This window comes from Monodelphis domestica, chromosome 6 (genome assembly GCF_027887165.1).
Source record: "Monodelphis domestica isolate mMonDom1 chromosome 6, mMonDom1.pri, whole genome shotgun sequence".
NCBI lineage: Eukaryota > Metazoa > Chordata > Mammalia > Didelphimorphia > Didelphidae > Monodelphis > Monodelphis domestica.
Genome location: NC_077232.1, coordinates 125,892,185 through 125,913,669, shown reverse-complemented (window position 1 = coordinate 125,913,669; position 21,485 = coordinate 125,892,185). Strand labels below are relative to the sequence as shown.

Sequence of the window (21,485 nt, the reverse complement as noted above, 5' to 3'; positions counted from 1 at the left end):
TTACTTGATGAGTCAACAATATGTATGTATATAGTTTTAATTTTCACACTGTCTTTCAAAAGTTGGGAAACATCCATGTTATTTTGGATTTGCTGTGAGAAGTACAAAAGCAGAGCAGGAGATGTAAGCAGCCTTGTCTACTTTCTTCAAAGGAAGGGATCAGAAACCGAGCCATCAAGCTATATGGAAAGATCCCTCAGTCTGCATGTTGACTCAGAGAACCACACAGTAATATAAAGTATGCTTTATTATATTGAGATTTATTTTATTAAACATTTCCCAATTACATTTTTTTAAACCCGCACCTTCTGTCTTGGAGTCAGTAGTATATATTGGCTCCACGGCAGAAGAGTGGTAAGGGCTACTAGACAATGGTGGTTAAGTGACTTGCCCAAGGTCACACAGTTGGGAAGTATCTGAGGTCAGATTTGAATCTAGGACCTCCTCCTGTCTCTAGGCCTGGCTCTAAATCCACTGAGCTACCTAACTGCCCCCTCACCCCCCACCCCCTTACATTTTAATCTGTTTTGCAGCTGCTGTATTTGGCATCTCTGACCTAGACCAATAGTCTCCAAAGTGATGCTTGGCCAGAAGGGAATGTGACAGCCAATCAGAGGATAAAGAGACACATTTCACCCCTCTCTCCTGGGGTAGCCAGTCATGGGACTTCTCTCCAATACAATCAAACCAGCCCTGGTCACTCATACTCCCCATTTGCCCTTTCCCTTCACTGTCCAAGTTCTCAAGCTCTCCCACCTGCAGTTCAGCATCTCAGAGCAGTTCCAGCTTGGCCACTCTCCCCTTGTCCACAGCAGCAACTTCCCAGCTACCATCCTTCCTCCTTGCAGTCCCAGCACATCCATTCTATTCCCCCAAGTCACCTCCCCTCTCTAGAACAGAAACCAGTACACACTATCCCTTCCTGCCCTCTCGTTTTGGGTGGGACCAAGTGAGGGACTAGAATAGGATGAGCAGACTTAAATGAGTCTAAATGATCTGCTTTGCAGATCTCATCTCCCCCTCTAACCCCAATCCTCTTCCAAACTTCTCCATCACTATTGAGGGCACCTCGTTCTTCTGGTCGCTTATTAGCCATCTGCTGACTTTGGCTGTTCAATCTCTCCCACTCCTGGTATCCAATGAGTTACTGTTTCTACCTTCTTGCATCTGTATCCTCTCCAGTCAACAGGCATCCCTGTAGTATTTTGCAGCCTCCTAATTGACCTCCTTAGTTCAAACCTCTTCTCTCATCAATCCATCTCCCCACAGTTGCCAAAGTGACTTTCTTTTTTTTTTTAAGGTTGGTTTTTCTTTTAGCTTGATTTAATGTGTCAATTTAGAACATTATTCCTTTGGTTACAAGAATCATATTCTTTCCCTCCCCTTCCCCTGCCCCCTCCCATAACCCGACTCACAATTCCACTGGGTTTTCCATGTGTCTTTTTCTTTTTTTGTCTTTTTTGGGGAGGGGGGATGCTTATTTTGGACTTTTGGTCCAAAGTGACTTTCTTAAAGTGCAAGTCTAATAATCATGTTATGTCCTTATGTGATAAAGTGTAGTGTCTCCCCATTAAATTCAGGATCAAATAATTTATCCTTGTTTTGTCCTTTTTAAAGTTTTTAAATATATAAAATTAATGTAAGTAAAGATACACATATTGGACTATATATATGTGATATTAACTAAATTAATTTTTTTTTTTATTCATGGGGTAGATAATCAAAAGAAAGTTTAGAAACCATCCACTGCTTTACTGGTCTCTCTGGCTTCCTTTAAGTCCCAGTTCAAATCCCATCTTAAACAGGAAGCTTTCCCCAAACCCTGCTCATTCCAGCGCCTTCCCTCTGTTAATTATTCCCTATTTATGCTATATATTGCTTGATTTGTATATATTTGTTTGCATGTTGTTTCTCTCACATCTGTCCCTCAAGGACAGAAACTGTCTTTTGCCTCTCTGTGCATCCTGGCACTCAGCAGTGTCTGGCTTATAGCAGGCGCTTAATAAATGTTGATTTAGACTTTATTTCATTTATTCTATTTTATTTTATAATAATAAAATAATTAAATTATTAGTTCATTTATTCTAACCCTATCATTGTACAGATAAAAAACTAAGGGAATGACTTGACCAAGGACATAGAGATAGATAGAATGTGGTAAATCTGGGATTAGAATCCGGGTCAAGTGACTCAGTAATGTTTCTTTCTAACATTATATTATCTCTTTCCCCCTCTGCCATTCCTCTCTTGAGACCCAGTCTGTATCATTAGAGGAACTAAAACTTAGTCCCTGTCTTTACGGTCAGACCTTTTTGCCCTCTATCTACCTGGAGATACATTTACACTTACATTTAGCAGCAGAGTCATAACTAGTCATTCTTGCACCAGGGACAAATTCAGTTAAGTGTGGGTTATAGTGTCAGAACCAAAAACGGTCTGATTGTGGGTGTAAAAAAAAGACCAGAAAGGGAGGTAGCCTATCCCCCAAAGAGTCTAGATATTGGAGGATTCCCCGCTGGGGGTGGCGGCATGGGGACAATAGTACTACAGGTATGGAGGGCAGAGAACAGTTACACACACACACACACACACACACACACACACACACACACGTATGTCAGCATCTTGTAGCAAAGCCCTGATCTTGAATGCCTCCTAGCCTTATCAGATCTTTAATCAATGTCTTTTCATCAGAAGTTTAGTCTTGATCCATGTAGAACTGTCAGACCTCATGAGCCCTGAGGCTATTAGCAACAGAAATTCTCCAGTCCTGGTCACAGCACTAGTTCACTTTATTACCTTGGGCAAGTCACTTCACCTTGCTGACACCCAGTTTTCTCAGCTGTAAAATGAGGAGGCTGGATCCGAACAATGCTCAGTAAGGGTTAAATAAAAGCCAAAAGACTGCGCTCTGGAATACTCATATCTATCAAACTATTGCCTATCACCACTCTTCTCACAGTGAATAGGGTCTGGGCTCAGAGGCCAGGTGAGCCAAGCCACTTCCAAGCACTCTGCTGACTCCTAGACTTCCTTTGTCTAGGCTTATCTAGACTTCACAAAAGAGACATCACTGAGGGCCATAACTCACGTTTTTCTGTTGAAAGATTTAAGGCTGCAGTCCTGGGCAGAGGCTTAACAGATTGCAGATGGAGTTTGCTCCCTGATTGCTACTAGCTTTGGAAACCAGGCAGGGGTGTGGAAATTACATTGCACAAGGTCATAAAATTGGGGCAGAGGGTCCCATTTCATTCCATCTGCCGGCACCCGTAGGAAGCTACTGAGGAGAAGCAGAATCAAGACATCGGAGGATAAGATGATGCCTGTTATATTGGGCTGACCATTGACTTTTTTCTTTTTAATCCTTAATTTTTGTCTTAGTAAGAAGTTTAAGACAGAAAAGCATTAAAGGCTAGGCAAATGAAGTTAAAATGACTTGCCCAGGATCATGCAGCTAGGAAGGGTCTGAGGTCATATTTGAATCCAAGTCCTCCTGACTTCAGGCCTGGTGCTCTGTGCCAGCTAGCTGCCCCTGACTGCCAATTTTATTTTGTTTTTTATTAAATTTCATTTTTTCAATTAAATATAGAAACCATTTTTGACAATTGTTTTCTCACCTGTTGCGATGCAGATTTTCTCTCTCCCTCTCTTTGGCCACTCCTCAAGGTAGTAAATAGACTGAAATAGGTTATATTAATGCTTTCATGCAACACACATTTCCATATTCCCCATATTGTAACTGAAGACATATCCTATGTATGTAATAAAAAGCACATGAAGGAAATAAAGGGAAGGATGTTATGCTTTGATCTGCAATCAAATTCCAACAGTTCCTTCTCTGGCTGTGGATAGCATTTTTTTTTTAAATGATGAGTCCCTTGGGATTATCTCTGAAACTTATTTTGCTGATAATTGTTTAGTCTTTCATAGTTGGTCAATGAACAATATTTCTGTTGCTACACACACTGTTCTCCTGGTTCTGCTCATTTCACTTTGCATCACTTCATCTAAACCTTTCCAGTTTTTTTCTAAACTCGTCCTATGCATCATTTCTTATGGCACAATAATTTTTCATTACAATCATATATCACAGCTTATTCAGCCATTCCCCAAGTGATGGAGAACTCCTTGGTTTCTAATTCTTTGCCACTTCCAAAAGATCTGCTAAAAATATTTTGTACAAATAGGTCCTTTTCCCCTCTCTCTAATTTTTAGTAGTGATATTACTGGGTCGAAGGGAATACATAGTTTTATGACCTTTTGGGTATGTTTCCATATCACTCTCCACAATGATTGTATCAAGTTCACAGTTCCACCAACAGTGCAATAGTGTTCCAATTTTCCCACATCCCCTATAACATTTATCATTTTCCTTTTTAGACATAATAGTCACTCTAATAGGTATGAGATCACATCTCAGAGCTATTTAATTTGCATTTCTCTATTCAATAATGATTTGGAATATTTTCGCATATGACTTTTTAATTTCTTCATCTGAGAACTGCATGTTCATATCTTTTGATCATTTATCAATTGAGGAATGCTTTATATTCCTATAAATTTGACTCAGTTCTTTCTACCTTTGAGAAATAAGACCCTTATTAGAGATGCTTCCTAATTTTTTTCCCTTTTTTCCTAATTTGCCATTGCCTTCTAATGTAATAGATGGTAGATTTATGGTAATAGGACAGAGACACCAGGAAGCCAGCTAAAGGAAAGGCTGGATCTTACACTCCCCACACACACCACTTCCTATCCCTTTCTCAACTGATCTAAATGTTCTTCTCAGGAATGGTAAGCTTGAAGGGTTTCCTCAATAACTAATCCCACAATTTAGATCTTTTAACTAAGAGGGTTTTATTCTTTAAGGTAGAAGAAGTAGAGAGGGGGAGGGGAAAGAGGAAAATAGGTTTCCCTAACCTCCTATGATTCCTGTTGATTTAAGATTTTCACAATGTGTTAAATTCAGGAAATAAGGTTATTTTCTCTATGGGGAGATATTGATAGCAAAAGCTGACAGAGATTCTTCAGAGCTAAGCTCCTAATCTTCTTAGTACTCAGTCAGATAAATAATCATTGACCAAGAGAGGAATTGGTTTTCCCATTTCCTTCCAACAGTCATAGAAAAGAAGTGAGTTCAAGCTGCTGGACTTCCCAACTGTCCCCTCTTCATGATTCTATTGGAATCTCATCTCCATCTGGTTGACTGGAGGTTCATCAAATTCCAAATCTCTTGTTTTTTCTTGCAGATCCATCTTGTGTTGCAATCTCTTCCTTACATTGTTTGTGTTGGTTTTGTTTATGCTGAAATTTTTTAATTTATTGTAACCAAAATTATCTATTTCATTTTTTAATAATGTTCTCTAAGTCTTATTTGTTTATAAAGTCTTTCCTTATCCAGAAGTCTAACAGGTAAACTTTTCCATGTTCTCCTAATCTGTTTATATTATCTTCCTTTATTTTTAGATCAAGTATACATTTTTACTTTATCTCAGTGTGTGGTGTGAGATGTTTGTCTATGCCTAGTTTTTGCCATATTGTTCTCTAGTTTTTACAGAAATTTTTGTCATATAGTGAATTCTTCTCCCAATAATTTGGATCTTTGGGTTTATTGAACACTAGTTTACTGTGGTCATTGGCCTCCAGATGTTGATTTCCTAATGTATTCCCTATTCTATTTCTCAACCATTACCAGATTGTTTTGATGATTACCATTTTTATAGTATTGTTTGAATATGGTGCAGCTAGGACTCTTTCTTTCATTTTTTTCCATTAATTTCCTTGATATTCTTGACCTTTTGTTCTTCCAGTTGAATTTTGTTATTCTTTTTCCTAGTTCTATAAATAATTTTTGGGTAGTTTCATTGGTATGGCACTGAATAGGTAAATTAATTTAGGTAGAATCATCATTTTTATATTAGCTTGACCTACCCATGAGCAATTAATATTTATCTAATTATTTAGATATGATTTTATTTGTGTAAAAAGCATTTTGTAGTTATGTTCATATAATTGCTGGGTTTGTATACTTCTAGGTTTTTTTTGTTGGCAAATAGTTTTCTTTCTCTGTTTTGACTCTTCCTGTTTTATGTATCAGTACCATATTTGTGTCATAAAAGGAGTTTAAAAGAATTCCTTTTTCCCCTATTTTTCCAATTTTACATTAAAAAATTTGTGTAGTATTGGAGTTAATTGTTCTTTGAATGTTTTATATAATTCATTTGTAAATCTGTCAATTTCTTTTCCTATGATAGGGTTATTTAAGTATTCTATTTCCTCTTTAGTTAATCTGGAAAGTTTAAATTTTTGTAAACATGCATCTATTTCACTTAGATTGCAAGATTTATTGTAGTTGGGTAAAATAACTAGTAAAAATGGTTTTAATTTTTTTCCTATTGGCTATGATTTCACTTTTTTCATCTTTGATAGTGATCAATTAATTTTCATCTTTCCTTTTTTACTAATAGTTTATCTATTTTATTTGTTTTTCATAAAAGCAGCACAATATCTTATTTGTTAGTTCAGTTGTCTTACTTTCAATTTTATTAATCTCTTCTTTGATTTTCAGGATTTCCAATTTTGTATCTAATTGAAGGTTTTAAAATTTGTTTTTTTTTTTAGTTGGGGTTTTTTTTTGGTTGCATGTCCAATTCATGTTCTTTCTCTGTTTTATTGATATAAGCATTTAGAAATATAAATTTTCTCCTCATGCTGCTTTGGCTGCATCCCATAAATTTTGATATGTTGTCTCCTCCTTCTTGTTCTCTTTAATGAAAAATATTGATTGTTTTTATGATTTGTTCTTTGACCTATTCATTCTTGAGGATAAGATTAGTTTCCAATTAATTTTTAGACTTTCTTTCTGCTGCCCTTTGTTGAATGTGATTTTTATTGCATTATGGTCTGGAAAAGATGTATTTAACATTACTGCTTTTCTACATTTGGTTATTATTGCACATTGACTTTAAACAAGCAGTTTGGTGTGATAGACAGACAATTCAGGGTTTGAGAGATATGGATTTGAATTTTATCACTGACACTTAACAGCAATGTTACCTTGGGCAAGTTGCTTATTCTCTGAAATAGTTTCCACATCTGTAAACCAAGAATAATAGTATTTACACTACTTAATTCAGAGAGTTGGGGGGGGGGGGAGGAGGAAACCACTCTGCAAACCTCAGAACACTGTATAAATATAGTATTGTTTTTTTTTTAATATATTTTTATTTCACTGAATCTCAAAGTTAGAGTTTGAAATCACCTGGTCTAAGTTCTACATAACATAAAAATCTCATCAACAATGTCCCTGTTTGCTCAGATGTTTCCCATGATAAAGAACAGCCTTGGGGTTAACCTGTGAAATGGTTCTTCCTACTATGAAGTTAAAACCTGCTTCCCTCTAGCTTTTACCACTGGTCCTAGGTCTGCCCAATAGAATACCACCATCTTCTTTCTCTTTCAATAACAATTTGTGTGACTTTAAACAAGTCACTTCCCATAATAGACCTCAATTTTCTCATCTATAAAATAAAACAGCTGGATTAAATTATCTCTAAGGCACTCTGCCCAACTTCAAATAATAATAATAGCTAACATGTATATGGCACTTTAACATTTGCTAAGTGCTTTATATATGTTAGCTTAGTTGATCTTCACAACCCTGTGAGATAGGTGCTATTATTAGTCCCATTTTATAGATAAGAAAACTGAAGCAGGGAGAGATTAAATGACTTATTGAAGATGGCACAGCTGGTGTTTAAGGTAAGATTCAAACACAGGTTCTCCTGACTCTAAGGCTTATACTCCATCCACTGTATCACCTAAAATCCTATATTTCAATGTCCAGACTTCAGTATTCTTGGATTCAGCTTCTTTATCAGCTAAGTGAGAGGTGGGATTGAATGATCTCTAAGATGACCTCAACTCTCATATTCTACAACTTAAAGATATGAAAATATTCACCCTTAAGTATTCCCTTTTTCATATTTTGTCATTGTTCAATAGTCTTCCACTGTGAAGATTCTTGTGACCCCATCTGGAGTTTTCATGGGAAAGATACTGGAGTGGTTTGCCATTTCCTTCTGTAGATTTTACATTTTACAGATGAGGAAACTGAGGCAAAAGAGGTTAAGTATCTACAAGGCCATGTAACTAGTAAGTATCTGAGCCCAGAATGAACTCAGGAAGCTGTCTTCCTGAATCCAGGCCCTGCACTCTATCCACTGGATCATTTAGTTGGCCCTCTCTTGTCCATATTAAAAATATTTGATTCCTTTGAATGACCTAGTTTCCACTCTTTGCCTTCTCGGTTATTTTACTCTGTTGGCCAGATCTTTTTTGGAATGGTATCCCAGAACTGAACACACCAAAAAAGATATTGTCTGTGCAGCATGAAGTATTGGGGGGGGGGGGGGAGGGGGGAGGGCACATTACTTCCTATGCTCTTTATAACAAACATAGCCTAAAGTTGTATTAACCTGAAAAAGAAGCCTCCACACTCAGTTGGCCCTCGTTGATCCAAACCCAAAATTTGGGGTTGGTCACTCAAAATTTACAGCCCTTTTTCACATGAACTTCTGTAAAGCCTAGTCTTGCTCCTCCTGTACATACTTAGGTCATTGAATTAATGCTATTGTTGTTTTCACCTAAATCCCAGTCTTTAAATTTTACCTCTACAACTTTCATTTTATCTGCAGTACATAGAGATCATTGAAGAATCCCGATTCCATCTTTCACTGAATTAAATAACCTGATTAGCTTTGGAGCATTCAGCAACTCAATAAAGATGCCATCTATATCTTCAACTAAAGTGCTGATTTAAAAACGTTGAACTAGAGAAGGTCCCATCCCTCAGAGTTCATATCAGTCTGATACAGCAGAAAGAGTATTTTTTCAGGAGTCAAAGAACCTAGGTTCAGATCCTACCTCTGATTCTTTTACCTGCTTAACCTTGGGCAAGTTAGTCAAAAATCCTTTCTAGTGAGTGGATATCTACCTCTCAGCAAATTCCGCCCACTGCACCCAGTCCTGATCTCTGGACCAAAGCACCCTTAATATATCTTCAAATACTTGAAGACAGCCATTCTTTCTAAACTTTATCTTCTCTTCTGGAGGCTTTACAATTTTTGTAGGCTACAGTGTGAAGTCTTTTTAGTATCTCATTTGCCCTGCTCAAGATGTGCTCTTGCTTATCAATTTCCTTCTGAAAATATGGCGGTTGGAACTGATGGAGTCAAACCAGAACAGTGTACAGTGATATTCCAATCTCTCTTCTTTGGCACACCACACCTCTTAATGTATCCTGATTTTGCATCAATGTTTTTTATTTTTCATTTCAATGCATGTTAATTTGAATTTATAATCTTTAAACCATTGGGTGGGGAAAGGACATGGGGAGGGACACCTACTTTACATGAAGTAACTATTATTTCCTCCATCCCACTCCCAACACCCTGTATTTCCAGATTAATTTTTTTTAACTCAATTGAAGAACTTTGGAGTTATCCCTATTAAGTTTTATGTAAGCCAAGTCATTGTTATAGTCCATCTGTATTGGGGAGGGAAGGGAAGAGAAACACTATTCTATCAATTAAGTGTTTTAATTATTCTTCCTAGCTCTTGGGCCTACACTTAGTAGAAGCTTAATTCATGATTTTTGACATGACTTCCATAAATTTGATAAACAGGGAATCCCTGTCTTTATCCAAACCTTTGATAAAAATCAAAAGAAAAAAAGGCCAAGGACACATCTCTGGGGCATTCCACTGGAGATCTATCTCTAAGGTCCTTTTTTCATCAATTACAATTATTTGGGGTCTGGTCATTTTAATCATTTTGGAATCCTCCTAATTGTACTATCAGTTATTAGAGACCTCCATTTTGTCTGCCACAATTATGAAAGATTTTTTAATGATTTGATGAAATCCAAGAATGTATGCTGTCTCTATAACATTCCCTTGATTTGCAAAAAAAAAGGAAATGAGGTTAGTTTTACATGACTTTTTTCCTGATTAATGAACCCCCCACCGACTCAATCTTCAGAGCTTCCTTTTCAAACGTTCACAAACTATTCCTCTAATGATAATAGCTGGCAATTATATAGGGTTTTAAGGTTTGCCAGACACTTTAGCACACTGGATAGAGTTCTGGGACTGGAGTCAGGAAGACATGAGTTCAAAGCCAGCCTCAGAAACTTAGGAGCTGTTTGATACTAGGCAAGTTACAACTTCTTTCGGCTTTAGTTCCCTCATCTGCAATAAAGGAGATAATTATAGCAACTACCTCTCAAAGTTGTTCTGAAGATAAAATGAAATAATATTTGTAAAACTCTTTGGAAACCATCAAGCACCTATATAAATATTGGTTATTATATTATTACTAATAATTTTGATCCTTATAACCACCATGTAAGAAAGGTAAAACGGGTATTATTACCTCCATTTTGCAAATGAATCAATAGAGGCTTGTAGAGGTTAAGTGGGGGCAGTTAGGTGGAGTAATGGATAGAGTTACTAGGACTGGAGTCAGGAAGATCTGAGTTCAAATGTGACCTTAAAGACATTTACTAGCTATGTGACCCTGGGCAAGTCTGCAAATCCTATTTGCCTTCGTTTCCTCATCTGTAAAAATGAGCTAGAAAAGGAAATGTCAAACCATTCCAGTATTTTTGCCAAGAAAATCCCAGAAGTCATGAAGAGTTAGACACAACTAAAAGAGGCTAAACATAAAAAAAAAAGTTAAGTGATATCCCCAGGGTCAACCAGCTAGGAAGTAACAAGGCAGAAATTAAACCTGATTTCTATTGACTCCAACCCCAATTTGTTTTCCTCTAAAAATTTATAGGTACCTTTTGGGATTTTCTTTATACCATTTATACCATATTCCCAGATAACCCTCTCTCTCCCATCCACCACATCAGAACCCTCTTTTGTCACTAAGAAAAACCAATCATCACAGCCTCTGCCAAATCTAACACATCCCTCACCTCTCCACAAACAAGAGTGAGATTGGAGAGCTTTATTATCTGTCCTCAGGAATAATATTGGACATTGCCTTTCATGTGACTTGAGTTCTAGGTCCTGTTTTATTTGCATTATTTACATTATTGTGGTCATTGCTCATATAATTCCTTAACTCTTATCTCTGCATCAATTCATACAAATCTTCCCATATTTTTAGGCATCCCTCATATTTGCTATTTCTCATGGCACAGAAGTATTCTGTTACTTTTCCATGCCACCATCTCTTCTGCCACTTTTCATTAATGATCACCTACTTTCCCTCCAGTTTTTTTGCTGAATTCTTTCTTCCTCTAACATCGTAGTAGTATAATGTTGAATCAAATATAATATTAAGGTGTTAATCAACACATTTGGGGTATGATTGTTTAACCAATTACAAATTCTAAGTTCAAAGTGAATGCATACTAGATTTTAGAGCATGACTTTCTTGACAAAGTGGTCACAAAACTTTTGTTTAATAACTCATGTCATACTTTTATGGGAAATTCCATGGAGCTTACCAATGCAGATCTTGGTAATGTACCATCTTCTCTTTTTTAGAAATCTGGGCATTTGTCCTTCTTCTGGCTTCTGGCATTACTCACATTCTAAATGATGTCTCAAACATTACTCATAGGAGTTCTAAAATTTTATCTGAAAGTTCATTTGGCAGCTGAGAAAGCCTGGAACTGAATGATCTGGAACAATCCTGAGAGACTTATGATGGGGAGTGCTATCCACCTCTAGAGAGTTATTGGAGTTATCTTTCACATCAGTGTATTTTTTGGTTTTATTTGGGGGTTTGGGGTATGTATGACTGCTCTTACAACAATGACCAATATGGAAGTATATTTGCATTAGAATAAAAATATCCTTTTATTAATGTACTCAATATTTTTCACAAGTTCATTCTAAGTTTAAACCACCTTGATACATTTAAGAAAATAAAAAGTAACATCCCAAAGTTTTTGTACAAACAAAACCAATATAACCAAAATCAGAAGGAAAGCAACAAATTGGGAAACAATCCTCATAAAAAAAAATCCCATAAAAACCTCAGACAAAGGTTTAATTACTCAAATTTACAAAGAGTTAAATCAATTATACAAAAAATCAAGCCATTCTCCAATTGATAAATGGGCAAGGGACATGAATAGGCAGTTTTCAGATAAAGAAATCAAAACTATTAATAAGCACATGAGAAAGTGTTCTAAATCTCTTATAATCAGAGAGATGCAAATCAAAACAACTCTGAAGTATCACCTCACACCTAGCAGATTGACTAACATGACAGCAAAGGAAAGCAATGAATGCTGGAGGGGATGTGGCAAAGTTGGGACATTAATGCATTGCTGGTGGAGTTGTAAATTGATCCCGCCGTTCTGGAGGGCAATTTGGAACTATACCCAAAGGGCGACAAAAGACTGTCTGCCCTTTGATCCAGCCATAGCACTGCTGGGTTTGTACCCCAAAGAGATAATAAGGAAAAAGACTTGTACAAGAATATTCATAGCTGCGCTCTTTGTGGTGGCCAAAAATTGGAAAATGAGGGGATGCCCTTCAATTGGGGAATGGCTGAACAAATTGTGGTATATGTTGGTGATGGAATACTATTGTGCTAAAAAGAATAATGAACTGGAGGAATTCCATGGAGACTGGAACAACCTCCAGGAAGTGATGCATAGTGAAAGGAGCAGAACCAGGAGAACATTGTACACAGAGACTGACACACTGTGGTACAATCGAACGTAATGGACTTCTCCATTAGTGTCAATGCAATGTCCCTGAACAATCTGCAGGGATCTAGGAGAAAAAACACTATCCACAAGCAGAGGACAAACTGTGGGAGTAAAAACACTGAGGAAAACCAACTGCTAGACTACAAGGGTTGAGGGGATATGACTGAGGAGAGACTCTAAATGAACATTCTGGTGCAAATACCAACAACATGGAAATGGGTTCGAATCAAGAACACTTGTGATACCCAGTGGAATCGCGCATCAGCTATGGGATAGGGGGGGGGGGATGATCTTTATCTCCAATGAATAATGCTCGGAAATGACCAAATAAAATAATGTTAAAAAGGAAAAAAAATAAATTGTTTAAACGAGAAAAAAAAAGTAACATCCCTCAGTATTTATCTTCTATTCTGTGTGCCATTTGTTCATGTTTTGTATAAAGCCTTTAAAAATCAAACTAAGGAGCTAGTTCCTTAAACAGACATTAATTTCTTTAGTTGTCTCCACAATTTCTCTCTCAGTGGGATTACTTGCAAATGTAGAAGCGAATTTTCATTTTTGAGAGTCTCCCATCTCTCCTGAAATTTTTCATTTTAGGGTCATTATCCATTGGACCATTCTTTTACTTTCTCTTAATTAAAAAAAAAAATCTTCTTTCTCAAAATCTCAAAATCTCAAAAAAAAAATTAAACTCTGCTGAGTATTCTTTTCATTTGATATGTATGATGTCTTAACTATTTGGTAGTATGGAAACAATGAGAAATTTGGGGGAATTTCCAATTTCACCAGTGAATCTAGACCCCTCTCTCTGAAGGATGTAACTGTCAGAAGGGAATTAATGAATTTATTCGAATTTCTGCTTTTAGTGGAGGAATGAGATTTGGAATAGATGTCCAGCTAAATGCAGTCAGTTAGATGTGATCCCTTCACCTGAGAAAGTAGAAGTAGAAAGGCAGATAGACAACTAGTGCCTGGTGAAGATATCCATGAACCATGGTTCCTGACTCCAGAGGAATCCTATCAGCCCCTGAGACTACTCTTATCTTGCCTTCTCCAGATTGGTACATTTGTAAAAGGCTCCAAGATCCTTCTGTCTAAGAAGGAAAACACACAGCCCTATTTAGGATCTATGGGTCATCTAATATGGGTCAAGCTATGTCTAGATGGACCATTTTCTAGAAAGGAAAAATTATATGGGAAACTTCATTTCCCTGGGCAGAAAAAAAAAGAAAGAAAGAAGAATCAGCATGTGACCGTGAAACAGATAAGTACACATCTTCTTGTACCTTCCCTCAATAGGCAAAGGTGTTCATGGCACATTATCCAAAAAACCCTGTAGTTGACTCAATTTAGGTTGAGACTTTTATCTATGCTCCCTGAAATTCTAAACCTGTTTTGCTCCCCATTGTTATCAATACTTCTGCTCCAATTAAGCAAGAAGCATTTATTAAGAACCTACTATGTACACTGGAAATACAAATCCAATGAATGAAACAATCCCTGCTCATACCAGTTGGTAACGTGTAGTTTAATATACTTCCATAACAATATCACATTTTCCTCTTTCTTCTTTTATTCTCACATAAATGCTCTCCAGCCAGCTTCTACTTACTGGTTTATATATTTCCATTTAAGTATTTCTTTTAAAATGGTATACTCTTCTTACCATTTTCTTTTTTCCTCCCTAGGATTTTTTCTTTGTTTGTTTTTTGTATTTTTGTTACACTAAATTCCTAGGTATCTCCTTCCGTTCTTCCCCTCCTCACACTGGAGAAAACATCATTTAACCCCCCAAAAAAGTACATATAAAACTGTCTTGCTAGCTTCAACTTCTCAGTTTTTTCTCTGGAAGTGGGCATACACAGGTTATTGCTCAAACAATATTTCTGCTGCTGTATAAAATGTTCTCTTGGTTCTGCATTTCATGTAGGTCTTTGTTTTTTAAATAACCTGCTTGTCATTTCTCATAGCCAGTCTTTAGGACATCCATCTTGTCATCTAGGTGACAAAGTAAATAAAATGCTGGTCCTAGAGTCAGGAAGACCTGAGTTCAAATCTTGCCTCAGAAACTTATTAGATATGTGATCCTGGGAATTTCACTTCACCTCTTTCCAATTTAGGTTCTTCATCTATAAAGTGGAAGTAACAATAGCATCCCTCCCACAAAGTGAGGATCAAAGAGATCATATGTAGAAAGTGTTTGCAAACATTAAAGTTTCACATAAATACTAATTGGTATTATAATTATTATGTCTCAGGGATACCTATAAGATTATATTTTCCTCTTTCCGTAAAATCTCAAGTTCATTTGCTATCTTATCTAGACTTTGTTTACTATCATAAGAGACATTTTTCTCGACTCTTTTCCTTCTGGGTTTTTTCTTAGAATTTCCAAAAAGCTTATGATGGGATCTTCTCTCCATGTCACTCCCATTGTCCTCCATCAGGATATCATTGTAGATGACCTAATGGAATATACTGATAATCTCTCTGATAATATTAGTAATCCTAAAGCTGTTCTTAACTTCTCCCAAGGCTGTTATGGATGAGAACCACCACTATGGACTGGATATGTCTCTTAAGAGCCAAAGAAAGGATCAGCTAGGTGACTCATTGGCTAGAGAGCCAAGGCTGGAGACAGCTGGGTTCAAATCTGCTCTCAGATACTTCCTAGCTCTGTGACCCTGGGTAAGTCACTTAGCCCCAGTTGCTCAGCCCTTACTACTCTTTTACCTTGGAACCAATACATAGTGTTAATTCTAAGACAGAAGGTAAGAGTCTAAAAAAAAAAAGATGCAGGAAAACCTTAGAATATCTTGCTACAAAACAAAAGTAAACTCAGCTTAACAAATAAGGACTTATAAAAATAATTGATTAATCGATGTAGCATAGACCTACTGTAAGGAGAAAATAGAGGCTTTTGGGGGCAGTTATTTAATTGTTAAAGTCCTCCTTCCTGGCAGGAGAATTGAGTTATTTGGAACTCCCATTAAATTATCTGCCATTTATTTGTGTGTATAGTTTGTCCTTGCTAGAGACAATGTGATATAAGGGAAAGAGAGTCATCTTCAAAGCCAGAAAACCTGAGTTCAAGTGCTGCCTCTGACAAACTCTGGTTATATGGCCCTGAGCAAGTCACTTAACTACTTGGTGCTTCTGGGCATCTAAGATTATAGACTTCAGTGAAAGTGCAAAACTACATTGACAAGAGGAGATCCTTCACCTGGGATTCTTTCCACCAATGAAATGGCAGGTCTAGTCCTTATCCATTGCTGAGCTTCATGTCTGGCACATCAGAGATGCTAAAGAAATGCTTGTCTACTTGACTTGCTGCCTGTCCTTGAATCCCCTCAAGAGCCTACAATCTCTTTGAGGATGCAGAATATTTGTTTTGTTTTGTTTTGCCTTTGGATCCTTTGCACAGAGCAGATATTCACTGAATTCATATTTAGAATATCTTATTTAGAATATCTTTCCAGGCTTTCAGAACTCTCTGCGAAGCTATTTTTTTTTTAAACAAATCTCCCTTTTATTTTATTTTTTTAAGCTATTTTTTTGAATCCTCCATATGATAAAGCTGACAAACTTCTAAGCCTGGACTAACACACCCAAAAATCTTTGAGGCAGTTAGAGTCACTGATCATTAATTCAGCAGAGAGAGAGAGAGAGAGAGAGAGAGAGAGAGAGAGAGAGAGAGTGTATGTGTAGGAATGCCAGGAAAGTTATATTCTCTTTAGTTTCCTAAACAACATATGTTTGAATGGTACACAAGAGAGTGGGAGAAAGAAGTTGGTCTTACCTCCCTCCAAGCATGGCTTTTCAGATGGAAATTGCATAAATTTGCTTAACTTTCTTCAAGGAGATAATCAAGTCTGTCCATCAGCCTTTTTCTTTTCTTTTCTTTTCTTTTCTTTTCTTTTTTTTTAATAAACCCTTACTTTCCATCTTGGAGACAATACTGGGTATTGGTTCCAAGGCAGAAGAGCGTTAAAGGCTAGGCAATGGGGGTTAAGTGACTTGCCCAGGGTCACACAGCTAGGAAATGTCTGTGGCCAGATTTTAACCCAGGACCTCCCATCTCTTGGCCTGACTCTCAATCCACTGAGCCACCCAGCTACCCCTCCCCCATCAGCCTTTTTCTTCAAAACATTTTTTTCCCCAAAGGTAATTGTTGTGAATTTCTCCCACTCCCTTCTCCAAATAAATTTTAAATTTTCTCCATGGTTGCTTTAGAATGAAAACTCCCTATGTTTTCTTAGGAACAGAAAAGGTTTGTTTATTCCCCAACATGAATTGAGTTCTTCTGGCCCTTCATATTTTACTGTCTTCCCTCCTTTGGGACTGGTTTAGGTTCACCCCTCTTCTGGGAATGACTACCTCCTTATTCTTTGCCTGTCTCATGTTACCCATCCTTCAAGACCTAACCCAAATCACTTCTTCCAGGAATCATATTTGACTATTTCATTCTCCACTAGTCTCTACTTTCTTTGAATTCCTTTGGCATTTAATGTAGAAATCACACAATTTAATAGTTAAAGATAAATGATCTCTTCTTGTTCTCCAGTTCAGACTTTTTTATCAATAGATTGGATAAAACCAAAGATAAATTGTTTATCAGATTTGCAGATGATATCAAAACTAGAATTAATTAGTACACTGAATGGTAGACAGAATCCAAAAATATTTTAATGGGTCAGAACAATAAGCCAAATATAATAAAAAGAAATTTAATAGGAATGCCTAACAGAGAGGTTCAAAAAATATATTTCAAAAGTACAAGACATCCATCTCACTGGGGTCTGATGAACAACCTTTTTATGTTAAAAATTTGAAATCAAACTCTGCCTTCCTCTTTAACTGGCAGCTAGATAGCCCAGTGATAGAGCATCAGACCTGGAGTTAGAAGGACTTGGGTTCAAATCTGGCCAGAGATACTTCCTAGCTGTGTGACCTCAAGTCACTTAACCCCATTGCCTAGCATTTGCCATTCTTCTGTCTTAGAATTGATACTAAGAAGGTGAATTTTTTTAAGTACAAAATGGGGGAGGCAATTAATTAGCAGTTGAGATAGAAAGATCTGGAAATTGTCATAGACCACGAGCTCACTATGAATTGACATGAACGTGATGTGGCACCCAAGAAGACTAATGGACTCTTGTGCTATATGGAGAGTGTCCAGGCTTAGGACCATGTGATGGTCCTCCTGTACAATCACGTGATCAGATAACACGTGGAACACTGTTCTCAGTTCTGAGTGACATCCTTTTAAGGAGGACGTTGATCAATTGGAAATCTTCTGAGGAGACTAACCAAGATGGTAAAGACTCGAGACAATGTCATATGAAGATGAATTGAAGTAACTGGGGATGTTGAACCAGGAGAAGAGACAATTCATGAGGCTATAACTATCTTGAAGTACTCAAAGACTCATTACATGGAAAATGGATTCCCAGAGGTCAACATTAGAATTCACGGGTAGAATTTGCAAAGAGCCAGGCTTGGGCACAATGTACCTTTCCAAAATTTGTTGTAAGAAGAGAATGTTCTTTCCACTGCTTACTTATATGGTGCCTTAAACCTGATTTATGCATTTATATTGTGTTATAATTATCTCTGTATATATTATATCAGACAAAGACTAGATGGCAACTAGGTTTGGGAGACAAGAGATTCTGGTTCAGGTATGGGTTGGACCAGATGGCTTTGATATCCCTTACAATTCTGAGATTAGGTGTTTTGTTTTGTTTTTCATGTATGTTACGCCCTAATGTCTTCCCAACAAGACACAGAGGGGATGGAGATGAGAACTGGCACTTAATAATAATGACTAACATTCATATAATACTTACCATATGCCAGGCACTATGCTAAATACTTCCAAATTCTTATCTCACTTGGTCTTTTCAACAACCCTAGGAAGTAAGTGTTATTATTATCCTCATTTTACAGATGAGGAAACTAAGGCAGATAGCATTTAGGTGACTCGACCAAGGTCATGCAGTTAGTAGATATCAGAGACTGGATCTGAACTCTAGTCTTCCTAACTCCAAGCCCAGCATTCTATCCACTCTGCCCCCAAGGCGCCTCACCACAGAGGCAGGGACTTTTCCTTAGGGCTCTCCTTTATCACCCATAGCACCTAGCCCTTTGCTCAAGTATTCATTGTACATTTGTCAGTTGATAAATTCATTAAGAGAGAACCCTCCATGTGGAGCTGGACAGCCATGATCTACAACAGAGTCATTTTGCAACCCTACCTTTCTAAAGAAGGTGAGTTAATCTTTCCCAAAGTCAAACAGTAAGCAGCAGAGTGATTCAAACTCAGGTCCTTTGGCTTCAGATCCAGTGCTTCATTTATTAAACAATACTGTGCTTAGAATGCTAAGTTTTTGAATGTAGAAATTATAGTGATAAATGTGACGTCTCCAGTTGGAGTAGTATTCTCTGGGAAGTGATAGCCCATTGGAAACCATTTTTTAAAACCCTGGCCTTCTCTCAGTATTCATTCTAAGAGTGGAAAGGGCTAAGCAATCACAGTTAAATGACCTACACAGGGTCACACAGCCAGGAAGTATCTCTTGACTCCAAGCCTGGTGTTCTATCCACTGTGCTACCTAGCTGTCCCCTCATTGGAAATCTTTTGATGAGACTGGTGGTCTAGTTTTCCAAATAATGTGGGCTATCCCTAGTGGTCCTGATGAACCCATGCCTATTGAAAGCTTAATGGCTAGCTGTTGGCCAAAGGATCCTTCACAAAGACCTTCCATGGAGACAACTATGAAAATAATGGCTTATTGATGTGGTACTTTCCAGGATCAGAGGAGTCAATTTCCTTGTTGGTATTCAGCTGAAGGACAAACTAACTCTGCCCTAGCACAGGTCCATTCAAGGACCTCACCAGTTACAAGTGCAACGTGAATATGGAACAGATTCCAGAGACAAATGATGCCGTTATGCACTTAGAATTAAAACTGGAGAAAAAGCAAGCCAAACGATAGAAAGATTCTGAATGTCTAAGCTTGGAAGTGTCTGGAGGGGCCAATATGGAAAGCTTACCATCATCTTCATTGAGCAAGAGGATGTGTGCTGCTACATCTGAAATGGAGGCAAGAAGAGCCACCGCTACAGTCTATTCTAAGCCTGAATGGGACTGTTGTAAAACTGCTTTATTGGGTAACATTCTGGATGTCCTTGTGATTATCTTAGCAGCAGCCAAGGTGGAGACCCATCCAAGATTTGAACATTACTAGAATAGAAACCAATCAGGTAAGAAGAAGTAAGTCATCCAGGCCAATTTCAGAAAAAACCACTACCTCAGGACCAACTTCTAAAAGATCAACAAGGAACATCCCTGGACCCCTGATGATTCCACTGATACTAACCAATCAAATAATTCCACCTTAGTGACCCTCCTTATGCTGGATCATCAACTACAGCCACTAGTACCATGCCCAAACTCCAAAGAATCCATGACTCTCTTTGGGCAACATTGTAAAATGGACCAAGACTATATCAAAGATCAAACAGAAATAGCATTACTGTTTCAGAGAAAGTAAGAACTAGTAGCAGATCTGGACCAGAATGAAAAAGACCAGCAAAATACATCTCATCTGGTACAAGAACATAAAAAGCTTTTAGATGAAAAAGAAAAGTCTTTCTACATACTACCAGCAATGCAAAAAAATTAGAGGCAATTGGGAATCAACAACAAAAATGGCAAGGCACTTCATGATTCCTTGGCACCTTGGTTTGAAAATCATGCACCGGGGCAGCTAGGGAACCCAGTAGATAGAGCATCTGACCTGGAGTCGGGAAGACCTGGGTTCAAATCTTGCCTCAGACACTTTCTAGCTGGGTGATCTTGGACAAGTCACTTAACCCCAGCTGTCTTGGAACTGATATTAAGACAGAAAGTAAGGGTTCAAAAAAAGAATCAGCATTCTCTCAAGTTTAAAGACAAAGGGCTGTTTTAGAATAACTGGTAATATATTTGCAGTGACATTTGACCCAAGGGCATGATATAAAATGGAAGGCAATCTGATGCCAATACTCCTGCTCTAGTGATTTCCTTCAAAAGGAAGTAGGTTGTGCTTTATTTTAAAAAAGAATCAGTTTGACCTCATCTTATTGAAGTGCAATTTGATAGCAATACAGTGAGCCAAATATCTCTTTTAAAAAAATATATTTTAAGTACAAATGTGTATATACATGCTGAAACCTTTAACTTTTTTACTTCTCCTAACTGTTCAAAGGAACATGATTCATCTTAAATGAGCATTCCTTCCATAGTAATATTGGTCTGCTTTTATACTACATATTCAAAAAGCTACAAGGAACATCCCTGGACCCCTGATGATTCCACTGATACTAACCAATAAAATTATTCCACCTTAACAGGAAAAGGGAAAAGCAGGGAAAGCAGGATCCTCACAGATAACGAGTTGTTCTGGCTTGAACAATTTGCACTTGATAAAGAAAAGGAATCCACTAAGTGAGGAATAAAAGCTAGAAAATTGAGATGGTCAAGTGAGAAAGTAAAAACAAACTGTATCAAGTATTCTCTATATTCCGGTGATGAAAGTGATGCCCACTCCAAGCAAACCTATCTTAGAGTGAATGCTGGAAGAGAAAAGGCGCCACTTCATCACCTAGAGATGGAATGATTGTGTATGGTGTGTATGTTGCTCTGTGTCCTTTACTGCCTACAATCATTCTGATAGAAATAACTTTAAGGTAGTAATAAAAG

At 37.4% G+C, this 21,485-nt stretch overlaps 1 pseudogene; it reads left to right on the top strand.

Moving 5' to 3' along the window:
* The first annotated feature begins 18,945 nt into the window (after positions 1-18,945).
* LOC100617998 (mitogen-activated protein kinase kinase kinase 7-like) lies at positions 18,946-20,471 on the top strand (annotated as a pseudogene).
* The last annotated feature ends 1,014 nt before the right edge of the window (positions 20,472-21,485 follow it).